Source organism: Triticum aestivum, chromosome 7D, assembly GCF_018294505.1.
Source record: "Triticum aestivum cultivar Chinese Spring chromosome 7D, IWGSC CS RefSeq v2.1, whole genome shotgun sequence".
In the NCBI taxonomy this organism is placed as follows: Eukaryota; Viridiplantae; Streptophyta; class Magnoliopsida; order Poales; family Poaceae; genus Triticum; species Triticum aestivum.
Window position 1 is genome coordinate 618,022,250 of NC_057814.1, and position 8,349 is coordinate 618,030,598.

Sequence of the window (8,349 nt, forward strand, 5' to 3'; positions counted from 1 at the left end):
AAATAGCATGATAATATACACACCACATATCCGATAACTTAATTACAAACTCTGTGATAACTTATGGCTCGGGAGGAAAAGTGTTTGAAAACATAACAGGTAAGTTCTGTATAAAGAACATGGTAAAGTATACACAACAAAGTTGATAACTCACATACAAACACCGTGGTAACTTTTTTGGCCCCAAAAAATCTTCATCGAACACCGTGATTGATAAAATATCCCCTTGGTAACTTTTTATGTGAATAACATGGTAATTCAAACATCGCATACCAGATAACTTATGTACTTCGGTACTTATAACTTTGGCATGGGGGAAGGGGTTGATGAAATATCCCCTCAGTAACTTTTGTGTAATAGCATGATAACTCACACACCGCAGACCTGATAACTTATGTGCCTCGGTCCCGATAACTTTAGCAAGGGGGTTGTTTAAAAACATCCCCCTGATAAACCTTCGCGTAAATAGTTTGATACCCTAAGCATCGTATACGTGATAACTCACGCACAGACACAGCGGTAACATTAACCTGAGCTAATAAGAAGGTTGGAGAAACCAGGTTATAACCCAGTAATATATGTGTAAACAACATGGTAACATATGTAGCACATGCGTGATTACTTACGTAGCCTAGTCATGGTAACTTTTGATCTGAGAAAAAAGTTGTCGGAACATATCAACATGGTATCTAGTCTCAAAGCTCTCGTCGTGACAGTTTTTTTACGTGAAAACGATTTTTCGATCGGACTAACTGTTTGATTTACAAAACATTTTGAAGTTTTGAAAATGGGGGGGGGGGGATATAGGATCACATCATCTTTTTTGTCCTCTAATTCATTTGCACGTGGGGAGAAGGTTAATGGACCATTTTTATGCCCCGGTAATTTCTATATAAACAAGATGGTAACTTAGTTATCACAGATTTGATAACTTACTCAACGTGGGCCTGGTAACTTTTGACCCCAAAAAAAAGTCGTCGAAATATATCAACATGTGATCTAGTTTCGAAGGTTTCATCGTAACGAATCTTTTATGTGAAAACGGTTTTTCAATCTGAGCGACGGTTAGAGCTACAAAACATTTTAAATTCTGAATTTAAATGAAATAATTGCTGACATTAGCTATTTCGTTTCACATGCATGCATACTCTAATCATCAGAATAGAATTGCTTCCTTCGTTTACTCCTCATGCATTGCGCGTTGAATACCGATACCTCGGCATGTGAATAAGAATGTCAGTAGTCGTGCGGATCTGTTGCTAGCGACCAGTCGACTGGTCGTTAGCACAGTCCTATTTTTTATAAAAGACAAAAATAAGTCACAACAGTGCACACTCTACTCTTTTTTTTGCGAGGCTAAAGGGAGTTTTATTGCAAATTCATAGAGTTACAGTCGAGAGGCCATACATTCTCAATACAACGAGGAACTAAGCATAGCCAGACAGCGGTAGCTTGCTCCGTACGGCTATAGTTTGCCAGACGATCGGCAACTCTATTCTGAGAACGACTAAGTTTCCGAGGAACAAACTCCCTATTACCAGATAAGTACTTGATCTCCAATACTAAGTGGCCATAAGCTGAACGCTGGAGAGCATCCGTAGACAGGCATAACAACGCTTCAGAAGAGTCCGATTGAAGTATCACCGGAGCATTGGAATGCTCAATAGCCAGCACCATACCTTGCATCATCGCATGTAGTTCCGCCTCGAGAGAATCTGCAGTGAAAGACACATCTGTACGCTGCAAAAAGAATCACCCCTTCGTGGTTCCTTAGGACCATCCCAACCGCCGCAGTGCCATCCTCCGGATGGAAAGATCCATCGAGGGACAGGGCCACGGAACCTTGTGGTGGTGCCGGCCACGGCGTGACAGTCGCTGAAGCTTTTTGGCGCGGCGCCCCAAGGCCACCGAGGGCATTTTGCCTTTAACAATCTCCTCCACTGTGAACTTGCCCGCCAGGTTGATAGATTTATAGTAACTATTCAAGAACTCTACCGAGGCCAACACAGGAGGGGCTTCCTTGCCATGGTATATGTCATTACGGATCTGCCATATCCTCCAAATCAGCAAAATCACCATGTCTCCAACCGCCTCAGAACAAGAGCTGAGAAGGAACATAAGCCATTCCTTCTCGTTATCGATAAGAACATCATCATTAGGCAGCGGCCATCTTCTACGCATGTTAATCCACAAGGTCCTCGCCTGCGTGTATGCAATCAGAGCATGAAAAGTAGTCTCCTCCTCCACCCCACAGAGAGGGCATAGAGAACGTGTAGCCAAGTGCCTCTGATTTTTGCACTATTGAGTTGCCAATGTGCCGGTTGCCACTCTCCAGGCATTGATTTTCATCTTCTAAGGCACATTGGCCGACCAAATACGGTTCCACACTGAGCGGTCACCCTCCGGGTTTGTACTAGATGAGCCATTAGTGAAAGCGACGTTATGATCCCATGTGGCCAACTTGTACGCGCTCCTTACCGTGAAAACTCCAGACTTCTCCGGGAACCAGGAGACAAAATCATCGCGGTTGCGGGGAGAAGTTCTGATTTTTAGTATGTGATCCACGTCCATAGGCCAAAAGAACTCCTGTTGGCGATCAACACGCCAAGCACCGTTATCATCGATAAAATCCGCCACCCGGTTCAGCCGACAGTTACCCTTGGGTGTAATAGGGCGAAACGTCGACGGCCGAGGGATCCAAGGATCTCTCCACGTGCGAATATCAGCTCCATTGCCAACCCTCCAAATAACACCTCTCTTTAGCAGATCGAGACCATGTAAAATACCCTTCCAAACTGAAGAACCGTTGCCTGAGAATGACGTATCCAACAGTTGTCCCGAAGGGTAGTATCTGGCTTTCATAAGTCGTGCACACAGGCTGTCCGGCGTATCAATTAGGCGCCAAGCTTGTTTGGCCAACAATACTTGATTAAACGCCCTCATATCCTTGAAACCTATGCCACCCATAGGTTTAGGTAGCCTCAATCTGTCCAAACTCATCCAGGCCATCTTCTTCTTCCCGTTTTCAACTCCCCACCAATACTGCCGGATCATACGAGTCAGCTCGTCACAAACCGAAGCAGGGAGCTTAAAGACACTCATGACATAAGTAGGTAGGGCCTGTGCTACAGCCTTGATCAAAATCTCCTTATTGCCAGAGGACACATATTGCTCACTCCAATCTATGAGTTTCTTGCGCAATCGATCCTGGATGGTTTCAAAATTCCCTTTGTGTATTCTTCCTTCCGGGACCGGGAGACCCAAGTACTTTGGTTCAAAAACTTCTTGTGTAATTTCCAGAACAGACTTAACCTCTTGCACCACACTTGGCAAGCAATTATCTGAGAAAGGGATGGAGCACTTCGACGGGTTGATCAATTGTCCAGTCACTGCCGTATACGTATTCAACACACCTTTAAACAAACTAGCTTGTTGTTCCGATGCGTGAAAAAACAGAAGTGAGTCGTCCGCAAACAAAAGATGTGATATAACCGGAGCACTCCTGCATATCTTGACCCCTTGTAGTCCTTCTTCTCTCATTGATTTATTCAAAAGAATAGAAAGAGCATTAGCCACAAAGAGGAAGAGGAAGGGGATAACAGATCACCTTGGCGGAGCCCTCTCGAGGGAGAGAAGGACTCCAAAAATTTCCCATTGAATTTCACTGAGTACTCCACTGATGTAACACATGCCATAACGCGGGAGATCCATTCATCGGAGAATCCCCACTTAGAAAGAGACCTCTCCAGAAAGTTCCAATCAACACGGTCATAAGCCTTTGACAAATCCAGTTTGTAAGCACACAACGATGGTGAATTTGCTTTGGCGGATTGGATGTGATGAATGCACTCAAACGCGATGATGGAGTTATCAGAGATAAGCCTCCCGGGGATGAAGGCACTTTGATTTTCAGAAATAAGCTCAGTTAAGAGAGGCCGAAGCCTATTTACCATGCACTTTGACACGATCTTATACACCACATTGCACAAACTAATGGGCCGGAAATCCTCGAGCTCTCTCGGGTGTGGCACTTTAGGAATTAGCACAATGGACGTGTCGTTAACTCCATCCGGCATGACACCAGTGGTAAAAAACTCTTGCACAGCTGCCACTATCTCATCCTTGAGAACAGCCCAATTCCGTTGATAAAACCTGGTCGGAAACCCATCACATCCCGGCGCTTTCAACGGACCGAGTGAAACAGCGCGTTGGATATCTCCTCCTCCGTATATTCTTGACACAAGGCCTCGTTCATCTCCGCGGAGACTTTAGGGGCGATACTATCCAGCACCTCGTTCGGATCCAAGCTTGGGTCTTTTGTAAAAACCTTATTGAAGTATGAATTGGCCATCCGTTCTATCTCAGATGAAGCCACACATCATGAACCATCAGCCCTCATAAGTATCTGTATAGAGTTTCGCCGCGCCCGCCAAACTGCCCGACGGTATAAGTATTTAGTATTGCGTTCCCCCTCTTTCAACCAAGTAATACGAGACCGTTGAAGCCAAAGCATCTCTTCCCTATACAACAGCTCATCTAGTTCATTCATCTTTGCCCGGATTTGTGCGCGGTCCGCACCTGACAGCTGGAGGTCTGCTAGCTGACCCCGCAACCTTTCAATCTCTTTCAAAACATTCCCAAAACTAGCTTTGCTCCATTGCTTCAGATCTTTCATAACTTCTTTCAAAGAGATGGCCACTGAACCCAAGTAGCCATCTGGGCGGTGCTTCGCCCAGGCCTCAGAGATGATCGTGGGGAGTTTGACGTCCCGCTCCCACATGATCTCATACAGTGACGTAGGTGGCTTGCGCCTCTGCTCCTGCACCCATTCTAGGTTAACGAAAAGTGGGCTGTGATCCGAGCAGGAGGTAGCTAAGTGCACAACCCGAGCCGCGGGAAAGAGATCCCGCAGTGCCTCGTCCGCACACGCCCTGTCTAGTCGCACCTGAACATTGCGATTCCCATCTTGACCATTATTGTATGTGTAGGGGAGGCCAGAAAACCCTAGGTCCTGTAGCTCGCAAGTCACCAAGCAGTCCCTGAACACTTCCATTTGAGACTCCGATCTAATCGTCCTTGAGAGATGCTCGTGCTGCCAGAGAGCTTCGTTGAAGTCGCCACACACCACCCACGGTTCTTGCGAGAATGCCCGCAGTCGACATAGATGATCCCACATGCGTTGACGATTTTCCACACGTGGTTCGCCATAAAAAAAGGTTCCTCTCCATGAAATACCGGAACCACCATCAAGAACTCGAACATCAATGAATCTGTTACACGATTCGAGCACTGTCACTGTAAGCGTCTCCTCCCAGAACAGTGCAAGACCACCACTTCATCCATCGCTACTAACACCGTGAAAGCCCTTTAGGCCCAATCTCCACTTCAACTTCTCCACTTTAGTTGCATCTTGTCTAGTCTCACAGAGAAAGACTAGCTTGGGGTTATTGGCTTTTGAGAGGGCCAAAACCTCACGAACTGTCCGGCGATCCCCCCTGAAGGAAATAGGCCCTAGAGGCAATAATAAAGTTATTATTTATTTCCTTGTATCATGAGAAATGTTTATTATTCATGCTAGAATTGTATTAACCGGAAACATAATACATGTGTGAATACATACACAAACAGAGTGTCACTAGTATGCCTCTACTTGACTAGCTCGTTGATCAAAGATGGTTGTGTTTCCTAGCCATAGACATGAGTTGTCATTTGATTAACGGGATTACATCATTAGGAGAATGATGTGATTGACTTGACCCATTCCGTTAGCTTAGCACTCGATCGTTTAGTATGTTGCTATTGCTTTCTTCATGACTTATACATGTTCCTATGACTATGAGATTATGCAACTCCCGTTTACCGGAGGAACACTTTGTGTGCTACCAAACGTCACAACATAACAGGGTGATTATAAAGGTGCTCTACAGGTGTCTCCAAAGGTACTTGTTGGGTTGGCGTATTTCGAGATTAGGATTTGTCACTCCGATTGTCGGAGAGGTATCTCTGGGCCCACTCAGTAATACACATCACTATAAAGCCTTGCAAGCATTGTGACTAATGAGTTAGTTGCGGGATGATATATTACGGAACGAGTAAAGAGACTTTCCGGTAACAAGATTGAACTAGGTATCGAGATACCGACGATCGAATCTCGGGCAAGTAACATACCGATGACAAAGGGAACAACGTATGTTGTTATGCGGTCTGACCGATAAAGATCTTCGTAGAATATGTGGGAACCAATATGAGCATCCAGGTTCCGCTATTGGTTATTGACCGGAGAGGTGTCTCGGTCATGTCTACATAGTTCTCGAACCCGTAGGGTCCGCACGCTTAACGTTACGATGAGAGTTATATTATGAGTTTATATGTTTTGATGTACCGAAGGTTGTTCGGAGTCCCGGATGTGATCACGGACATGACAAGGAGTCTCGAAATGGTCGAGACATAAAGATTGATATATTGGAAGCCTATGTTTGGACATCGGAAGTGTTCCGGGTGAAATCGGGATTTTTCAGGAGTACCGGGAGGTTACCGGAACCCCCCGGTAACTTAATGGGCCTTAGTGGGCCTAGGTGGAAGAGAGGATAGGAGGCCAGGGCAGGTCCGCACGCCCCTCCCCCCAATCCGAATATGACAAGGAGAGGGGGGTGGCGCCCCCCTTTCCTTCCTCCCCTCCACCTCTTCCCCCTCTCTCTCCTGGCGCGCCTCTCCCCTTGGCCGGCCGAACCCCCCTTGCTCCTTTATATACGGGGGCAGGGGGGCACCTCTAGACACACAATTGATCATTGATCTCTTAGCCGTGTGCGGTGCCCCCCTCCACCATATTACACCTCGATAATATCATAGCAGTGCTTAGGCGAAGCCCTGCGTGGGTAGAACATCAACATTGTCACCACGCCGTCGTGCTGACGAAACTCTCCCTCAACACTCGGCTGGATCGGAGTTCGAGGGACGTCATCGAGCTGAACATGTGCTGAACTCGGAGGTGCCGTATGTTCGGTACTTGATCGGTCGGATCGTGAAGACGTACGACTACATCAACCGCGTTGTGTTAACGCTTCCGCTTTCGGTCTACGAGGGTACGTGGACAACACTCTCCCCTCTCGTTGCTATGCATCACCATGATCTTGCGTGTGCGTAGGAAATTTTTTGAAATTACTACGTTCCCCAACAGTGGTATCAGAGCCTGGTTTTATGCGTTGATGTTATGCACGAGTAGAACACAAGTGAGTTGTGGGCGATATAAGTCATACTGCTTACCAGCATGTCATACTTTGGTTCAGCGGTATTGTGAGATGAAGCGGTCCGGACCGACATTACGCGTACGTTTACGCAAGACTGGTTTCACCGTTGCGAGCACTCGTTGCTTAAAAGTGACTGGCGGGTGTCTCTCTCTCTCACTTTAGTTGAACCGAGTGTGGCTACGCCCGGTCCTTGCGAAGGTTAAAACAACACCAACTTGACAAACTATCGTTGTGGTTTTGATGCGTAGGTAAGAACGGTTCTTGCTAATCCCGTAGCAGCCACGTAAAACTTGCAACAACAAAGTAGAGGACGTCTAACTTGTTTTTGCAGGGCATGTTGTGATGTGATATAGTCAAGACATGATGCTATATTTTATTGTATGAGATGATCATGTTTTGTAACCGAGTTATCGGCAACTGGCAGGACTCATATGGTTGTCGCTTTATCGTATGAAATGCAATCGCCATGTAATTGTTTAATTTATCACTAAGCGGTAGCGATAGTCGTAAAAACAATAGTTGGCGAGACGACAACGATGCTACGATGGAGATCAAGGTGTCGCGCCGGTGACGATGGTGATCATGACGGTGCTTCGGAGATGGAGATCACAAGCACAAGATGATGATGGCCATATCATATCACTTATATTGATTGCATGTGATGTTTATCTTTTATGCATCTTATCTTGCTTTGATTGACGGTAGCATTATAAGATGATCCCTCACTAAATTATCAAAGTATAAGTGTTCTCCCTGAGTATGCACCGTTGCGAAAGCACTTCGTGCTGAGACACCACGTGATGATCGGGTGTGATAGGCTCTACGTTCAAATACAATGGGTGCAAAACAGTTGCACACGCGGAATACTCAGGTTAAACTTGACGAGCCTAGCATATAACAGATATGGCCTCGGAACACGGAGACTGAAAGGTCGAGCGTGAACCATATAGTAGATATGATCAATATAGTGATGTTCACCATTGAAACTACTCCATCTCACGTGATGATCGGACATGGTTTAGTTGATATGGATCACGTGATCACTTAGAGGATTAGAGGGATGTCTATCTAAGTGGGAGTTCTAAAGTAATATGATTAATTG